The following is a 19,718-nucleotide window of genomic DNA, read 5'->3' on the forward strand; positions in this document are numbered from 1 at the left end:
TAAGGGTATAGGCCAATTCTGGATTGCTTGGAGTTTCTCAGGATCCATCTCTAGTCCGGAACCGGACACAATGTAACCTAGAAACGGAATGGTTTTAACTTCAAACACACACTTCTCCAATTTACAATAGAGGTGATTGACACGGAGACGGGAAAGAACCTCTTTTACCCAGAAACGATGATCTTCGAGATTATTAGCAAAGATGAGGATGTCGTCTAGATAAACCACGACATGGCGGTACAAGATGTCCCTGAAAATCTCATTCACGAAGTGCTGGAAGACTGCTGGAGCGTTGCTCAATCCGAAGGGCATGACGAGGTACTCATAATCTCCGTCACGGGTGTTAAAGGCGGTCTTCCACTCGTCACCCTCACGGATTCGGATGAGATTGTAGGCACCCCTCAAGTCCAGCTTTGTGAAAATAGTTGCACCACTAACTCTATCAAAGAGCTCGGTAATCAGGGGTAAAGGGTATCGGTTCTTGACGGTAATGTCGTTCAGACCTCTGTAGTCGATGCACGGACGCAGACCACCGTCTTTCTTCTTAACGAAGAAGAAGCCTGCGCCGGCTGGAGAAGAAGATGGTCGGATGAAACCCTTCGCCAGGTTCTCTTTGATGTACTCTTCCATGGAGTGTGTCTCAGGCAGAGACAACGGATAAGTTCGGCCTCGCGGTGGAACCTTCCCTGGAATGAGGTCGATTGGGCAGTCCCATTCTCTATGAGGAGGAAGGATATCAGCAGAGGCTTTACTGAACACGTCCGTGAAGTCTTGATATGGAGGAGGCGGAACATCAGATGACCTGGGGAAGGAAGAACTAACAGGAAGAACTTTGGCTAAACAAGTCTCAGCACAGGAGGGACCCCATGCCAGTATTTGCGTAGTCGTCCAGTCAATTGATGGGTTGTGGAGACGGAGCCATGGAAGGCCTAAAACCACTGGATGTGTGGCTCTTGGAATCACTAAAAAAGAAATATACTCAGAATGAAGAACTCCCACTCTCAGACGAACTGGAAGAGTCCTTAAGGAAATGACTGCGTCAAAAATCTTGCTGCCATCCACGGCAGTCAAAGAGATGGACGAGGACAGTCTCTCGGTGGGTAGGGACCACCGTTTAACATAAGCTTCGGTTATGAAATTCCCAGCTGCTCCGGAATCAATGAGGGCAATGACGTTCCTGTAACGTTGAGCAATTTGGAGCGACACTGGGAGGTTACAGTCATGAGGAGATGGAGAGGAGATCATTACTCCTAGCCGGCCCTCTCCTTGGCGAGCTAGGATCTGGAGTTTCCCGGATGTTTGGGACAGGAATTGATAGTGTGCGACGGAGCTGCACAGTAGAGACAGAGAGACTCAGAGAGACGTCTTCGGCGCTCAGCGGGAGATAGACGGGAACGACTAATTTGCATAGGCTCATCCTTGGATGGAGATGGTTGACGAGGAGGAGGAGCAGAAGATTTAGGAGTAGATGATCTTCCTCGCTCGGTTGCTCTCTCTCTGAAACGTAGATCAACCTTCGTGCAAAGAGAAATTAGCTCATCCAACTTAGAGGGCAAGTCTCTGGTAGCTAACTCATCCTTGATGCGTTCTGATAAGCCATGCCAGAATGCAGCATACAGGGCCTCGTCGTTCCATGCCAGTTCGGATGCCAGGATTTTAAACTGTATAAGATACTGTCCCACAGTACGTGTTCCCTGGCGTAAACGGAGAATGTCAGATGAAGCAGATGTTATCCGGCCTGGCTCGTCGAAGATGCGCCTGAATGTAGCTACAAAGTCAGTATAGGAGGATAGCAGGGGATCAGACTTCTCCCATAAAGGTGATGCCCAGTCAAGGGCTGAGCCACTGAGAAGGGAGATGATATAGGCAATTTTGGTACGGTCACTGAAGAAATTGCCAGGTAGAAGCTCAAAGTGGATTTCACATTGATTGAGAAATCCCCTGCAGAACTTTGGAGATCCATCAAATTTTGCTGGCGTTGGAAGATGAAGATGTGGACTGGAAATGGGAAAGGTGGGTGGGGTTACAGCTGGTGTCACTGTAGTGGACGCACCGGACGTGCCAGGTCCACGGAGGGTCGTTTGAATCCCATCCAGCCGTGTAGAGAGATCCTGGAGACAGCGGATGATGTGGCCCTGTGCAGCCTCCTGATGTTCAAGTCGGGCTGCCAGTTCTTGCATCGGCCTGGCCGCTTGATCCTGGTCTCCGGCTGGATTCATTAGGTCAGTGCTTACTGTCACAACTGAGGGCCTGAGCTGACGGGAGGCAGCCTCAGTTGTAGGGGCTGAGATGTAACGGAACCTGGGAGGTTGTATCAGACCCCTAGACATGTAAGTAACATGTAAAATAACTGCCCGAAGGCGTGACCACGACAACCAGGATAAAAGTCAATGATGTTTATTATGACAAACTCCGTAACACAGCAGCAGTAAAAGGAAACATAAAAGTCAACAGAGGATAAATACAATTCCTGGGTACTACAGGGTGGCAAGGGCCACAGGCACTGGTAGTGTGAGACAGTTCTTATAATCTTCTAGTTGGAAAGTCCTTATTAGGCCTGACTGTAGCAATGGAGAGAACCCAGGATCGTACCAGCTGATGTTCCAGGAAAGGCTGGGCTGCTGATGGTAAAACGGCTGCTGTGGATACTGGCTGGAACCAGACTGTTGTTGGTACGGAGTGGATACTGGCTGGAACCAGTTAAATAATAAACGAACTTGAGAGCGATGAAATAATAATGAAGTTTGGAGTTTGAGAGCGGTGAAATAATAATACCGGTGGAGAGTGGTAAACTGCAGAAAAGGACACCGGCCCTTTAAGAGAAGCTGTACACTGCTGGAAGCTGGGCTGGAAGCAGGTGATTGTTTGAGAGCGGTGAAATAATAATACCGGTGGAGAGTGCTAAACTGCAGAAAGGACACCGGCCCTTTAAGAGAAGCTGTACACTGCTGGAAGCTGGGCTGGAAGCAGGTGATTGTTGTAGCTGGAAACAGGTGAGTCCAGAATGGATCGGAGAGTCAGGCTACACCGCAGATGGAATGCTGGTGCGGGTCTCTATAGCAGAAGTCTGGAGACAGGATCTGGATCCTGAAAGACAACCACAGGAGAGAGACAAACTGGAACTAGGTTAGACAACCAAAGCACTGACGCCTTCCTTGCTCAGGCACAGCATACTTATACCTGCAGCAAGGAAGGGGTTGGCTAGGCAATTATGCAAATCAACAATACAGACAGCAGATTGGTGGAAATAATCAGATGACAAAATCCAAGATGGCTGCGCCCATGCAGACACTTGGAGGGAAGTTTGGTTTGTAATCCATGTGAGAATTGAAACAGTAATGGCGACGCCGGCCACAGGAGACAGGAGACGCCAGACTGACAAGCGCACATTTAACCACGCGGGCACAGCGGAGGCCGCGGCTGATGAAATCACCACTCTGACATTCTGCATGTGGAAACTCAGGAACAGCGGGATCCGGTCCTGGAACGCTGAGCCAGCCTTAGGAGGCATCTGAAGGGTAAGTAATGGCGTCCAGATACCCGGATCGTGACACCTCATTGCGCCTCTTTTTTTCTTTGCGTCATGTGCTGTTTGGGGAGTGTTTTTTGGAAGGGCCATCCTGTGTGACACTTCAGTGCCACTCCTAGATGGGCCAGGTGTTTGTGTCGGCCACTAGGGTCGCTTAGCTTAGTCATCCAGCGACCTCGGTGCAAATTTTAGGACTAAAAATAATATTGTGAGGTGTGAGGTGTTCAGAATAGACTGAAAATGAGTGGAAATTATGGTTTTTGAGGTTAATAATACTTTGGGATCAAAATGACCCCCAAATTCTATGATTTAAGCTGTTTTTTAGTGTTTTTTGAAAAAAACACCCGAATCCAAAACACACCCGAATCCGACAAAAAAAATTCGATGAGGTTTTGCCAAAACGCGGTCGAACCCAAAACACGGCCGCGGAACCGAACCCAAAACCAAAACACAAAACCCGAAAAATTTCAAGTGCACATCTCTAAAAAATATACGAATGACATTGACATCGAAAAATACGAAAACAAAATACGAAAGCTTAGTAAATGAGTTGTAAAAAAACAAAAAAGTTGCAAATTAACACTACCGATGTCAGTCGTGTTTAAACTTCAACAAAATTCTGAACATTACGAATCTTAGTAAATATACCCCTATATGTTAAATATTTCACTGACAATGATAATACAGGAAACTTACTGTTTGAGCGTAGGGTAGGCTTGTCTCCCTGGGTCTGTGGTAGGGAATCGTCCCACTTGCTCTGCGACGATGCTGCCACATCTGTGGCCTTGTTTGGATTGATGATGATGGTGACATCCGAATCACTGTCTGGATCATCATCAAATAGGATCTGCGATGAATGATGCCGGGCTCTGCTGGTGGCACTCTGGAGATGATGGAGCCACGGATGATGGTATAGCAGATAGCGTGCCAGCATCACTAGATGAATATAGGGCAACGGGATTGCTAAGTGCTGTATGGCCAGGGCCGTAACTAGGTGTGTGCGAGAGGGGCCTCGCACACAGCGCAGAGCCCTGGGGAGCGCACAGTCACGGCCCTGTTTAACACTGTATGGAGCATCAGAGCTCCGTACAGCTCCATTGCCCAGCTGCAGCCCACCCCAGTACAGCAAGCCGCCTCAGCTCCACTGTACGGACTCCGTACAGTGGAGCTGAGGCGGATTGCGGCTGGGGCATGTTGGCGGGTCCTCCCCGCTCTCATACTCCGTACTACTGCACTACTCTCTGCTGCAGACAGGATTTTTTTTCCTTCCATCAAGGCCCTGCCCCCTCCAGCTGCAACTACCTCCCCCTGACCCCGACTGACACCAGCACGTATGTTTTACCTATGACTCGAGATGAGCGGGTTCAATTCTCCGAGATCCGAACTCCCCCGAACTTCACCTGTTTTACACGGTTCCGAGGTAGCCTCGGATCTTCCCGCCTTGCTCGGTTAACCCGAACGCGCCTGAGCGTCATCATCCCGCCGTCGGATTTTCGCGAGATTCGTATTCTATATAAAGAGCCGCGCGTCGCCGCCATTTTCATTCATGCATTGGAGATTGAACGGAGAGGACGTGGCTGCGTTCTCTCCCTGAAAAGCTCCGTAATCTGTGCTCAGTGTGCTGCAAATATCTGTGCTCAGTGTGCTGCACATATCTGTGCTCAGTGTGCTGAAAATATCTACGTTCTCTGCCTGAAAATGCTCCATATCTGTGCTCAGTGTGCTGCAAATATCTGTGCACAGTGTGCTTTATTGTGGGGACTGGGGACCACCAGTATAATAGTAGTACAGTACAGTAGGCCATTGCTGTATCTTGCAGCTCTGTGTCACTGCAAGTATCCATTCCATATCTGTGCTGCATTTTTGTGAGCAGTATATATAGTATTACAGTGCAGCATTTTGGTGACCAACAGTATATAGTTGTACAGTAGGCCATTGCTGTATCTTGCAGCTCTGTGTCACTGCAAGTATCCATTCCATATCTGTGCTGCATTATTGTGAGCAGTATATAGTAGGACAGTGCAGCATTTTGGTGACCAACAATATATAGTTGTACAGTACATTAGGCCATTGCTGTAGTATCTTGCAGCTCTGCGTCACTGCAAGTATCCATTCCATATCTGTGCAGCATTATTGTGAGCAGTATATAGTAGGATAGTGCAGCATTTTGGTGACCAGCAGTATACATATATAGTACAGTACAGTAGGCCATTGCTGTATCTTGCAGCTCTGTGTCACTGCAAGTATCCATTCCATATCTGTGCTGCATTATTGTGAGCAGTATATATAGTATTACAGTGCAGCATTTTGGTGACCAACAGTATATAGTTGTACAGTAGGCCAGTGCTGTATCTTGCAGCTCTGTGTCACTGCAAGTATCCATTCCATATCTGTGTTGCATTTTTGTGAGCAGTATATATAGTATTACAGTGCAGCATTTTGGTGACCAACAGTATATAGTTGTACAGTAGGCCATTGCTGTATCTTGCAGCTCTGTGTCACTGCAAGTATCCATTCCATATCTGTGCTGAATTATTGTGAGCAGTATATATAGTATTACAGTGCAGCATTTTGGTGACCAACAGTATATAGTTGTACAGTAGGCCATTGCTGTATCTTGCAGCTCTGTGTCACTGCAAGTATCCATTCCATATCTGTACTGCATTATTGTGAGCAGTATATAGTAGGACAGTGCAGCATTTTGATGACCAACAGTATATAGTTGTACAGTACATTAGGCCATTGCTGTAGTATCTTGCAGCTCTGTGTCACTGCAAGTATCCATTCCATATCTGTGCTGCATTATTGTGAGCAGTATATAGTAGGACAGTGCAGCATTTTGGTGACCAGCAGTATACATATATGGTACAGTACAGTAGGCCATTGCTGGATCTTGCAGCTCTGTGTCTCTTCTAGTATCCTGATCAGTGCTCAATATCTGCTGCATTGTTTTGACCAGTATGTATACTGTACTGTGCGACATGTGTTATACACCTGGTGATTATACATCCTGTAATCTGTACTGAGCGATGTGTGAGATACACCTGGGGATTATACACCCTATATACTGTACTGTGTGATGTGTGAGATACACCTGGGGATTATACACCCTATATTATTATTATTATTATTATTATTATCCTTTATTTATATGGCGCCACAAGGGTTCTGCAGCGCCCAATTACAGAGTACATAAATAATCAAACAGGAAAACAGCAACTTACAGTTGATGACAGTATAGGACAAATACAGGGTAAATACACATAGTTACATCAGCAGATGACACTGGAATAAGTATCAGGAGGCAGAAGACTGCTGGATGTGGTACAGTTGAAGATTATTAAAGTAAGACAAAGGATAAGCACGTGAGGGAAGAGGGCCCTGCTCGTGAGAGTTTACAATCTAAAGGGGAGGGGTAGACAGACAGGGGTGACACAGATGGGGTACATAGAGAATGTGGAACAGAGGGTTAGGATGAGATTTGGCTGGGTTTGGTGAAGAAGTGGACCCTCAGAAGGCACAAGTCAATACTTAACATTGCAACATTTTACTGGGCTATGCAGGAGAACATTAAAAATAGGAGAAAATAAAAATAAAAAAAAGAATCGATAACTTCTACCGCTTTCAAAAAGGTCAATGGAAGCTGAAACAATGGGCAACTACCTCATGGAAGCCAGATACAGTATACCAAACAGTACTTAGCAGAGTTAGGAATGAGTGCTTATGAAATACAGTAACATTTTGTCATAATATTTCAGAAACTGCATGGCTGGTTTCTTGCACTCTTTTGCTCTAATACACCACCTGCTTTAGGATTTATATTCAAAAACATTATGTCTCCATAATCCCAAAAACGTCAGTCTTTTTGGAAAGTGGTTTGTTCCTTTGTAAGGGAAAGAGAACAAACGTTCTCAAACAACGGTTTCTCAATTTCTTTTTCTTCTGGGAATTCGCAGGAATATCTGAGCATTTCTGTAATCAGAAAGCAGCGACTTTCTACAAATGTTTGCGAATAATTCCAGTGATTTTGTCATTTTCTTCCAGTGATTTGGACCAATAATACCATTGATTAGAACAAATAATTCCAGTGATTTTGTCATTTTCTTCCAGTGATTTGGACCAATAATACCATTGATTAGAACGAATAATTCCAGTGATTTTGTCATTTTCTTCCAGTGATTTGGACCAATAATACCATTGATTAGAACAAATAATTCCTTGCTATTGAGGTGTTTGTGTCGCTTAGCTTAGCCATCCAGCGACCACAGTGCACCTCTTTTTCTCTTTAAACTCTCCATGACCCAAGCACTCACGCTCCTTGCACACCAACTTATCTATAAATAATACACGGACAACAATGGCTGCGGTGAAATGGGTCAGCTTTTTTATTGAAAGGGATCAACTATTTAGATTTTAAACTAACTAATGTATGGTGGCAGGGAAAGAACGGCCTAGTACAAGTCAAAGTAAAATAATAAACGTTGATAACTCGGGCCAACTGCCAGACAGGCAAGGACGAATCAACTGCCCCTTTCCTTGCCCGTCTGACTCGCCAAGGCGGACCAACTGCCCAAGCCTTGCGGGGACAACACCACAAACTGATGAGGCCACCTGCCCACATCAGCATTGACTTGAGGCAGCAGTTCAGCCATGCAGGAGGAGAAAGGAGGGCCCACCTGGTCAGGTGATGCCCTCCGGTCCGCCTAAATGACCACGCCCATACTCCTACGTGATCGAACTGCCCTCCATGGGAAATTAACCTATACCTAATTAACCAATACCTAAGCCGTTCTGAAACTGGCCACACAACAATCCACTCAATAAGCAGCCGACACAAATAACAGCACTAAAACCAACAGTAAAAAGGGGGACGGGGACGGGTGGGTAACGTCCAGCAACGAAGAGGCTGAGTTGCCAGAAGATTCCTTACTTAGCTCCCTAAACTACCTCCCACATCTTCCTAAACCAATCACGGGCCTATCAACCAATTTTAACCCCTCCCAGCAAAAAAGCCAACCCTTCGTGTGCCTGCAAGAGCATGAGATCACTGGGCCAGGAGGTTTATGACACTCCTGTCATATATGAATGCCCTCCATGTTCTTTCATGTGCTGTTTGGGGCCAATTTTTTGAAGTGCAATCCTGTCTGACACTGCAGTGCCACTCCTAGATGGGCCAGGTGTTTGTGCCGCCCTCTTGGGTCACTTTGCTTAGTCATCCAGCGACCTTGGTGCAAATTTTAGGACAAAAAATAGTATTGTGAGGTGTGACGTGTTCAGAATAGACTGGAAATGAGTGGAAATTGTGGTTATTGAGGTTAATAATACTATAGGATCAAAATTACCCCCAAATTCTATGATTTAAGCTGTTTTTGAGGGTTTTTTGAAAAAAAAATACCCGAATCCAAAAAACACACCCGAATCCGACAAAAAATTTTCAGGGATGTTTTGCCAAAACGCGTCCGAATGCAAAACATGGCCGTGAAACCGAAACCAAAACCAAAACACAAAACCCGAAAAATTTCCGGTGCACATCTCTACCTATGAAGGCGCTGTAGTGGAAGGCAGGCTTCCCAAGCCTTCCCAAGCCTGTTCCGCATGGTGTGTGACGTCACAAACGCGCCGCCTGCTGCCCGCACTGCACCGCACATGAAGTAACCTGGCCGGAGGCTATGTGACTCTAGACTCCACTGGCCACAGACTCCATGGGCCCAGAAGCGTCAGGGTCTCTAGTCCTCCTTCCTTGCTGGCTGCTTATAGCAATTAAAGGTATGCAGCTGCAGGGCAGGTTGGGCACTACATTATTAGCTATATAATATTCTCATTATAAATTATTCCAAGTATATACATATGTATGTTTATAGATATGTGTGTTTATATAATATGTATCTATGTAATATGTATAGTATATACAGTGTAATGTATGTATGTGTAATATATATATATATATATATATATATATATATAAAATGTGTGTGTTTGTATATATATCAGGGCCGTAACTAGGTGTGTGCGAGAGGGGCCTCGCACACAGCGCAGAGCCCTGGGGAGCGCACAGTCACGGCCCTGTGTAACACTGTATGGAGCATCAGAGCTCCGTACAGCTCCATTGCCCAGCCGCAGCCCGCCCCAGCACAGGAAGCCGCCTCAGCTCCACTGTATGTACTCCGTACAGTTTAGCTGAGGCGGCTTGCGGCTGGGGCATGTTGGCGGGTCCTCCCCGCTCCCATACTCCGTACTACGGAGCATGGGAGTGGGGAGGACCCGTCAACATGCCCCAGCTGCAAGCCTCAGCTCCACTGTACGGAGCATCGGAGCAGGGAGGACCCGCCAGGTGCCAGCATTTCCCCGCTACAGGCTGTTTCAGCTCCACTGCCCAGCTGCAGCCCGACCCAGCACAGCACAGAAGCACCAACCAGTGTCACAGAGGACAGCGGGGAGAGATGGTAAGTGTCTGTCTGTCTCTCTCTCTATCGACGCTGCCTGCCATAATGTGTAAAGGGGACGCTGTCTGCTGTAATGTGTAAGAAGGGAAAACTGTCTGCCGTAATGCGTAAGAAGGGGGACGCCGTCTGCCGTAATGTGTAAGAAGGGGATGCCTTCTGTCGTAATGTGTAAAAAGGGGGAAGCTGTCTTCCGTAATGTGTAAAAAGGGGGACGCTGTCTTCCGTAATGTGTAAAAAGGGGACGCTGTCTGCCGTAATGTGTAAAAAGAGGGACACCGTCTGCCATAATGTGTAAAAACGGGACGCTGTCTGCCATAATGTGTAAAAAAGGGGGACTGTCTGCCGTAATGTGTAAAAAGGGGGACGCTGTCTGTCGCAATGTGTAAAAAGGTGACGCTGTCTTCCGTAATGTGTAAAAAGTAGTGATGTGCACCGGAAATTTTTCGAGTTTTGTGTTTTGGTTTTGGATTCGGTTCCGCGGCCGTGTTTTGGATTCGGACACGTTTTGGCAAAACCTCCCTGAAATTTTTTTGTCAGATTCGGGTGTGTTTTGGATTCGGGTGTTTTTTTACAAAAACCCCTCAAAAACAGCTTACATCATAGAATTTGGGGGTCATTTTGATCCCATAGTATTATTAACCTCAATAACCATAATTTTCACTCATTTCCAGTCTATTCTGAACACCTCACACCTCACAATATTATTTTTAGTCCTAAAATTTGCACCAAGGTCGCTGGATGACTAAGCAAAGCGACCCAAGTGGCCGACACAAACACCTGGCCCATCTAGGAGTGGCACTGCAGTGTCAGGCAGGATGGCACTTCAAAAAATAGTCCCCCAACAGCACATGATGCAAAGATAAATGAAAGAAAAAAGAGGTGCAAGATGGAATTGTCCTTGGGCCCTCCCACCCACCCTTATGTTGTATAAACAGGACATGCACACTTTAACAAACCCATCATTTCAGCGACAGGGTCTGCCACACGACTGTGACTGAAATGACTGGTTGGTTTGGGACCCCACCAAAAAAGAAGCAATCAATCTCTCCTTGCACAAACTGGCTCTACAGAGGCAAGATGTCCACCTCCTCCTCATCGTCTGATTCCTCACCCCTTTCACTGTGTACATCCCCCTCCTCACAGATTATTAATTCGTTCCCACTGGAATCCACCATCTCAGGTCCCTGTGTACTTTCTGGAGGCAATTGCTGGTGAATGTCTCCACGGAGGAATTGATTATAATTCATTTTGATGAAGATCATCTTCTCCACATTTTCTGGAAGTAACCTCGTACGCAGATTACTGACAAGGTGAGCGTCTGCACTAAGCACTCTTTCGGAGTACACACTGGAGGGGGGGCAACTTAGGTAAAATAAAGCCAGTTTCTGCAAGGGCCTCCACTTTGCCTCTTTTTCCTGCCAGTATACGTACGGACTATCTGACGTGCCTACTTGGATGCGGTCACTCATATAATCCTCCACCATTCTTTCAATGGTGACAGAATCATATGTAGTGACAGTAGACGACATGTTAGTAATCGTTGGCAGCTCCTTCAGTCCGGACCAGATGTCAGCACTCGCTCCAGACTGCCCTGCATCACAGCCAGCGGGTGGGCTCGGAATTCTTAGCCTTTTCCTCACAGCCCCAGTTGTAGGAGAATGTGAAGGAGGAGCTGTTGATGGGTCACGTTCCGCTTGACTTGACAAGTGTATCACCAGCAGGTCTTTGAACCTCTGCAGACTTGTGTCTGCCGGAAAGAGAGATACAACGTAGGTTTTAAATCTAGGATCGAGCACGGTGGCCAAAATGTAGTGCTCTGATTTCAACAGATTGACCACCCGTGAATCCTGGTTAAGCGAATTAAGGGCTCCATCCACAAGTCCCACATGCCTAGCGGAATCGCTCTGTTTCAGCTCCTCCTTCAATCTCCCCAGCTTTTTCTGCAAAAGCCTGATGAGGGGAATGACCTGACTCAGGCTGGCAGTGTCTGAACTGACTTCACATGTGGCAAGTTCAAAGGGTTGCAGAACCTTGCACAACGTTGAAATCATTCTCCACTGCACTTGAGTCAGGTGCATTCCCCCTCCTTTGCCTATATTGTAGGTAGCTGTATAGGCTTGAATGGCCTTTTGCTGCTCCTCCATCCTCTGAAGCATATAGAGCGTTGAATTCCACCTCGTTACCACCTCTTGCTTCAGATGATGGCGGTGCAGGTTCAGAAGTGTTTGCTGGTGCTCCAGTCTTCGGCACGGGGTGGCTGAATGCTGAAAGTGGCCCGCAATTCTTCGGGCCACCGACAGCATCTCTTGCACACCCCAGTCGTTTTTTGAATGATTTTGCACCACCAAATTCAATGTATGTGCAAAACATGGGACGTGCTGGAATTTGCCCACATGTAATGCACGCACAATATTGGTGGCGTTGTCCGATGTCACAAATCCCCAGGAGAGTCCAATTGGGGTAAGCCAATCTTCGATGATGTTCCTCAGTTTCCGTAAGAGGTTGTCAGCTGTGTGCCTCCCTTGGAAAGCGGTGATACAAAGCGTAGCCTGCCTAGGAACAAGTTGGCGTTTGCAATATGCTGCTACTGGTGCCGCCGCTGTTGTTGCTGCGGGAGGCAATATATCTACCCAGTAGGCTGTCACAGTCATATAGTCCTGAGTCTGCCCTGCTCCACTTGTCCACATGTCCGTGGTTAAGTGGACATTGGGTACAACTGCATTTTTTAGGACACTGGTGACTCTTTTTCCGAGGTCTGTGTACATTTTCGGTATCGCTCTCCTAGAGAAGTGGAACCTAGATGGTATTTGGTACCGTGGACACACTAACTCAATAAATTCTCTAATTCCCTGTGAATTAATGGTGGATACCGGACACACGTTTAACACCACCCAGACTGCCAAGGCCTGAGTTATCTGCTTTGCAGCAGGATGACTGCTGTGATATTTCATCTTCCTCGCAAAGGACTGTTGGACTGTCAATTGCTTACTGGAAGTAGGTCAAGTGGTCTTCCGACTTCCCCTCTGGGATGACGATCGACTCCCAGCAGCAACAACACCAGCGCCAGCAGCAGTAGGCATTACACTCAAGGATGCATCGGAGGAATCCCAGGCAGGAGAGGACTCGTCAGACTTGACAGTGACATGGCTTGCAGGACTATTGGCTTTCCGGTTTAAGGAGGAAATTGACACTGAGGGAGTTGGTGGTGTGGTTTGCAGGAGCTTGGTTACAAGAGGAAGGGATTTAGTTGTCAGTGGACTGCTTCCGCTGTCACCCAAAGTTTTTGAACTTGTCAATGACTTCTGATGAATGCGTTTCAGGTGACGTATAAGGGAAGATGTTCTTAGGTGGTTAACGTCCTTACCCCTACTTATTACAGCTTGACAAAGGCAACACACGGCTTGACAAATGTTGTCCGCATTTCTATTAAAATAATTCTACACCGACGAGGTGATTTTTTTTATAATTTGACCAGGCATGTCAATGGCCATATTCGTCCCACGGACAACAGGTGTCTCCCCGGGTGCCTGACTTAAACAAACAACCTCACCATCAGAATCCTCCTTGTCAATTTCCTCCTCAGCGCTAGCAACACCCATATCCTCATCCTGGTGTACTTCAACAGTGACATCTTCAATTTGACTATCAGGAACTGGACTGCGGGTGCTCCTTCCAGCACTTGTAGGGGGCGTGCAAATGGTGGAAGGCGCCACCTCTTCCCGTCCAGTGTTGGGAAGGTCAGGCATCGCAACCGACACAATTGGACTCTCCTTGGGGATTTGTGATTTAGAAAAACGCACAGTTCTTTGCTGTGCTTTTGCCAGCTTAAGTCTTTTCATTTTTCTAGCGAGAGGATGAGTGCTTCCATACTCATGTGAAGCTGAACCACTTCTCTGCACACTTCTGCAGACTTCTCTGCACAGCTCTGTGTACCTTCTGGCACTGCCGCATTTCACAGCAAAGCTCTCTGCTTCCTCCCATGCGGCTGTGGCGTCTATTCCTCTCCGGCTGCCGCTGATGAGGTCATCAGCAGGCATCAGGTGGCCCTTCTTAACCAATTAAAATATTTCTCATGCAGCCAGAGAGCAAATTCCCAGGTCGTGCCTTTCAGACTTAACCCGGGATTCCATCCCGGGAAGAAAGACCCGTTAAAATCCCAGGTCAGTTGCAGGGTTGGCGACCCAGATCACGTACCCGGGTCGGTGCCTTTCAGACATACCGAATTCCCGAGTTGATGCGCGTTCATGTGCAAAATCTCGGGAATTTGAATGCATGTATGAAAGGGGTATCACTAATCAGTAAGGTGTCTGCCTTCAGTGAAATGGGTCATGGGTTCTAATTTAGAACCCTCTATATATATATATATATATATATATATATATATACACACACACACACACACACACACACACACACACACACACATAGGGGTGGGGTGGGGCACCGATATTTATCTTGCCTCTGGGCAACTGGGACGAACTTAAGCCACTGAAAACAAGCATTAAATGTGTAAAGTTAAGATCCATGTGTACAAGCCATAAGGGACATTTATGAAAAACAAGATCTGAGCTCCTGCTGTTTATCTACTGTATCAGCACTTTTTTAAGAATACTTTTAATTTGCCTTTATTATTAGCAAATGAGCTTTACTGACATCACACCTACAGCCACACTATCTTCTCCACAGATGCAATTTCCGTAGGACGCTTGTGTAATCCGCACGTCCAGTAATTGTTTTAGCAAATGCAATATTTCAGCAACTGATTTTATTTCTTCATTTAGCTACTGCTGTAATTTGGGTACTGACACAAGCAATAACTATTACACAAGACTCCTGCATCTGTTACAGCAAGATAAAACACAGAAGCCAAGTAATTTCAGGATAATGTGCTGCGTTTGAATAACATATAGATGCAATGAAAATGTATATGGTAAAAATGTTATCAGCGATATACTAGCACTAAATCATCTCACAAACAGGCTACAAACACTGACTGGCTTTTTCATTCATTCTCATTCATTCTACATGTCTGAGTTTTTCGTATATGGACTAATGGCAGTGAATTCATATGTGTTGGTTTACATAGATACTTTGCCAATACACTAGTGCAATTTTGCCGGATTTCAACCGATTCTGACGTTTCGGGACGATAAATCGGATGAAAGGCAAATCGCATGTGCTTTACTTCCGATCCAATCCGATGCGTAGCCCCGTGGGCATCGGATCAGAGCCTCTAGATCGGAAGAACTGCACTATAGATTTGTCGGATTCCGCAGGTATGGCTGGGATCGCAGCTGCAAATCCGTTCACAACTCACTCACCATTGAATGATTTTTCCAGTTTTTGTAGTCTGTGCATAGCCCAGGACTTACTCTTACTTACAGTGCGATACAATCAGTCAGATCGGGGCCGGAGCTGACGTTACACACCCACCCTGAAAACCCTTGGGAATGCCTGCGTTTTTCCTGACACTCCCAGAAAATGGCCAGTTACCACCCCCAAATGCCTCCTTCCTGTCAATCACCTTACAAACGCCTAGCGATTTAAATTTTCACACCATCCTGTCGCTGTTTGGCAACGCATGTGCGCATTGCAGTGAATACACATGCAGTCATTCGATAATCGTCCGCTGTGTGATTTTGTACAACAGCAATCAGGTCTGAATTAGGCCCATACTTGCTAAAGATAATTGCCTTGGTGGCTTTGAGGGCTTGATTCAGAAGGCCAATATTTATATGGGTTCCGGATGATAGATCAACAGTCAATCAGTGGAATGTAATGGAGTCCAAGACTGATGGAGATTCGGGATGCTGGCCAATCTCAGATTTTTTTTAAAGGGGCAAACACATACAGTACAAGGCAAAACCATGCCTTGTTTTAAGTAGAGATGTGCGGCGGGCACTTTTCATGTTTTGTGTTTTGGTTTTGGTTCTAATTCCACTTTTGTGTTTTGGTTTGGCTTGGTTTTGCCAAAACCACCCTTTTCGTGTTTTGGTTTTGGATCTGGATGATTTCTGAAAAAAAACATAAAAACAGCTAAAATCACATAATTTGGTGGTCATTTTGCTCCTACTGTATTATTAACCTCAATAACATTCTTTTCCACTCATTTCTAGTCTATTCTGAACAACTCACACCTCACAATAGTGTTTTTAGGCCAAAAGGTTGCACCGAGGTGGCTGGATGACTAAGCTAAGCGATACAAGTGTGCGGCACAAACACCTGGCCCATCTAGGAGTGGCACTGTAGTTGCAGACAAGATGGCACTATTCAAAAACTAGTCCCCAAACAGCACATGATGCAAAGAAGAAAAAGAGGTGCAATGAGGTAGCTGGATGGCCAAACTAAGAGACACAAGTGTGTGGCACAAACACCTGGCCCATCTAGGAGTGGCACTGCAGTGGCAGACAAAATGGCACTTAAAAAAACTAGGCCCCAAAGAGCACATCATGCAAAGAAGAAAAAGACGTGCAATGAGGTAGCTGTATGACTAAGCTAAGTGATACAAGTGTGCGGCACAAACACCTGGCCCATCTAGGAGTTGCACTGCAGTTGCAGACAAGATGGCACCTAAAAAAACTAGGCCCCAAACAGCACATCATACAAAGAAGAGAAAGAGGTGCAATGTGGTAGCTGTATGACTAGGCTAAGCGACACAAGTGTGTGGCACAAACAACATGGGACGTGCTGGAATTTGCCCAGATGTAATACACGCACAATATTGGTGGCACATGATAGCGTACCCCTAAACCACACACGGAAAAGCCTGTAAAATTAATTTTGATAATAACCCTTTTATTTGGAGCTATTATAATAACACTGGGTGATTCATCCCGCCTAATGGGCGCTCTTCACACTGTCATAAGCAGCAGCGTATACCACTGTGACTGCCTCGTCACTGGAATGACTGATGGCCAGGACACTACCACTGGTCTGATGCAGCACAATATAAGAACACTGTAAGGGACTTGTGGTTGTTGTTATAATTATTATAATACTGTAGCAGTGGACATATATCAGCAGCGTATACCACTGTGACTGCCTCATCACTGGAATGACTGATGGACAGTACACTACCACTGGTCTGATGCAGCACAACACAACACACTGTAAGGGACTTGTGGTTGTTGTTGTTGTAATTATTATACGGTAGCAGTGGACATATAGCAGCAGCGTATATCGTCACTGGAATGACTGATGGACAGGACGCTACCACTGGTCTGATGCAGCACAACACAACAACACTGTAAGGGACTTGTTGTTGTTGTTGTTGTTGTTGTTGTTGTTATTATTATTATTATTATTATATGGCAGCACTGGACATATAGCAGCAGCCTATACCACTGTGACTGCCTCATCACTGGAATTACTGATGAGACAGGACACTACAACTGGTCTGATGTAGCACAACACAACAACACTGTAAGGGACTTGTGGTTGTTGTTGTTATAATTATTATACGGCAGCAGTGGACATATAGCAGCAGCGTATACCACTGTGACTGCCTGGTCACTGGAATGACTGATGAGACAGGATTCTACCACTGGTCTGATGCAGCACAACACAACAACACTGTAAGGGACTTGTGGTTGTTGATATAATTATTATACAGCAGCAGTGGACATATAGCAGCAGTGTATACCACTGTGACTGCCTCGTCACTGGAATGACTGATGGCTAGGACACTACCACTGGTCTGATGCAGCACAAACACAGCAACACTGTAAGGGACTTGTTGTTGTTGTTGTTGCTGTTATTATTATTATACGGCAACAGTGGACATATAGCAACAGTGTATACCACTGTGACTGCCTCGTCACTGGAATGACTGATGAGACAGGACACTACCACCGGTCTGATGCAGCACAACACAACAACACTTTATGCAGCTACACTGGATATATGGCAACAGAGGACACCAACACTGTGACTGGCTGGACTGATGCAGCACAATACACTGACTACACTGGACTGGACAGCACAACACAGCCCCACTTTATACAGCTACACTGGATATATGGCAGCAGAGGACACCAACACTGTGACTGCCTGGACTGATGCAGCACAATACACTGACTACACTGGACTGGACAGCATAACACAGCACCACTTTATACGCTACACTGGATATATGGCAGCAGAGGACACCAACACTGTGACTACACTGGACTGGACTGAGCAGCACAACACAGCACAAGAATCGCCACCCCACTTTCCCGCCCCCACACAGACACTGAACACTGAGGACACATCCTCTCAATACACTCTCAGAGACTGGAGTGAAAATGTCCGTGACGCGCTGCTCCTTACATGGAATCCAAATCCTGCGAGAATCCGACAGCGGGATGATGACTTTTTGCCGCGTTCGGGTTTCCGAGTCAAACGGGAAAACCCGAGCCTGGCTCGGAACTGAACTCGGAAGGCAAAGTCTGGTAGGGTTCGGTTCTCTGAGAACCGAACCCGCTCATATCTTGTTGTAAGTGATTGCCCCTTTAATATAACCACAGAGATTGGCGGCATCCCGCACCCCCAGTGATTTCGGACTCCATTACTTCCCGCTGAAGAGGACAGCAGTCAATAGGTCAACTCCATATTGTCGACCTGCAATAGGTCGACAGTTACAAAGGGTCGACATGTAAAAGGTAGACAGTTAAAAATGTCGACATGACAATGGTCAACACACATATGGTTGACACATTTTTTTAACTATGTCTTAATTTACTATGCACGTGGATTACGATTGGGAATAGTAACATGTTGCGGGTGCAGCAGTAGCGGAGCGAGGCGTCTTGCCCAAAGCATGGCGAGCAAAGTGAGCCCACAGAGGTACACATTTCCAATAATTTGCCTCACATGTAGTTAAACATAGAAAATGACACCAAAATGCCAAAAAATCTTGTCGACCATTTGGCGGTATTCAATTCTTTTTACTCCCTTCCACACCCGTTTTGTTTTTGATGAAGGGCGTGTTATAATCATTTCAGCTCACTACCCCCGGGGTAGCGAGGGTGCCCAAACCTTTATGCAGCTAAACCTAATTACTATGGGTGCAATAACAGGGATCACTTTAGAAAGGAGATTGGGCGTGATATGTCATTTGAATACCGTCCGTGTCAACCAATAAGAAATGGCGATAATTCTGGCGAAAATAACCGAGTAAATCCAAACCCGCTCATCTTAAATATATATATATATATATATATATATATATATATATATACACACAGTTCATAATTGAATCGGCACTATGGAGGAGGCTGGCCGGGAACGTAAGATAACTAGAGAGAAAATTCAACAATTTGAGTCAGAGCATCAGACTCTATTATCTCTGGATAGCAATCAGAATATAATACAGAGAATCCAGTCACAATGCGACAAATACAAAAAAGAGCTCATCAAAATCAAGCGCGGCAAATACCTAATGGTAAACGAGGACTATGAAACCAACAAAGTTTACTGCTGTTTAGCTGGGAGCGAGCCTGGCAACCATAAAGCATAAAATTACAGATCAAAACATAGCTGGCGTAAACGCAGAGAAGACCGACCAAGAGAAACAGCCACTTCTATTAGTGACAGCGAGTTTGCCATGGACGACTCGGAGGGCCCTTTCAAACAGACCAGTGTCCCTTTAGGGCCACCTCCTGCCAACACAGCAGGTACCAGAGCAAGAGAACGCCCACCTGCAGGGGAAAGCAGAACACGAGGCTCCAGAAGTGCTCCCTCCAGAAAGAAAGTGTGATTTACAA

Source organism: Pseudophryne corroboree, chromosome 10 (genome assembly GCF_028390025.1).
Source record: "Pseudophryne corroboree isolate aPseCor3 chromosome 10, aPseCor3.hap2, whole genome shotgun sequence".
Lineage (NCBI taxonomy): Eukaryota > Metazoa > Chordata > Amphibia > Anura > Myobatrachidae > Pseudophryne > Pseudophryne corroboree.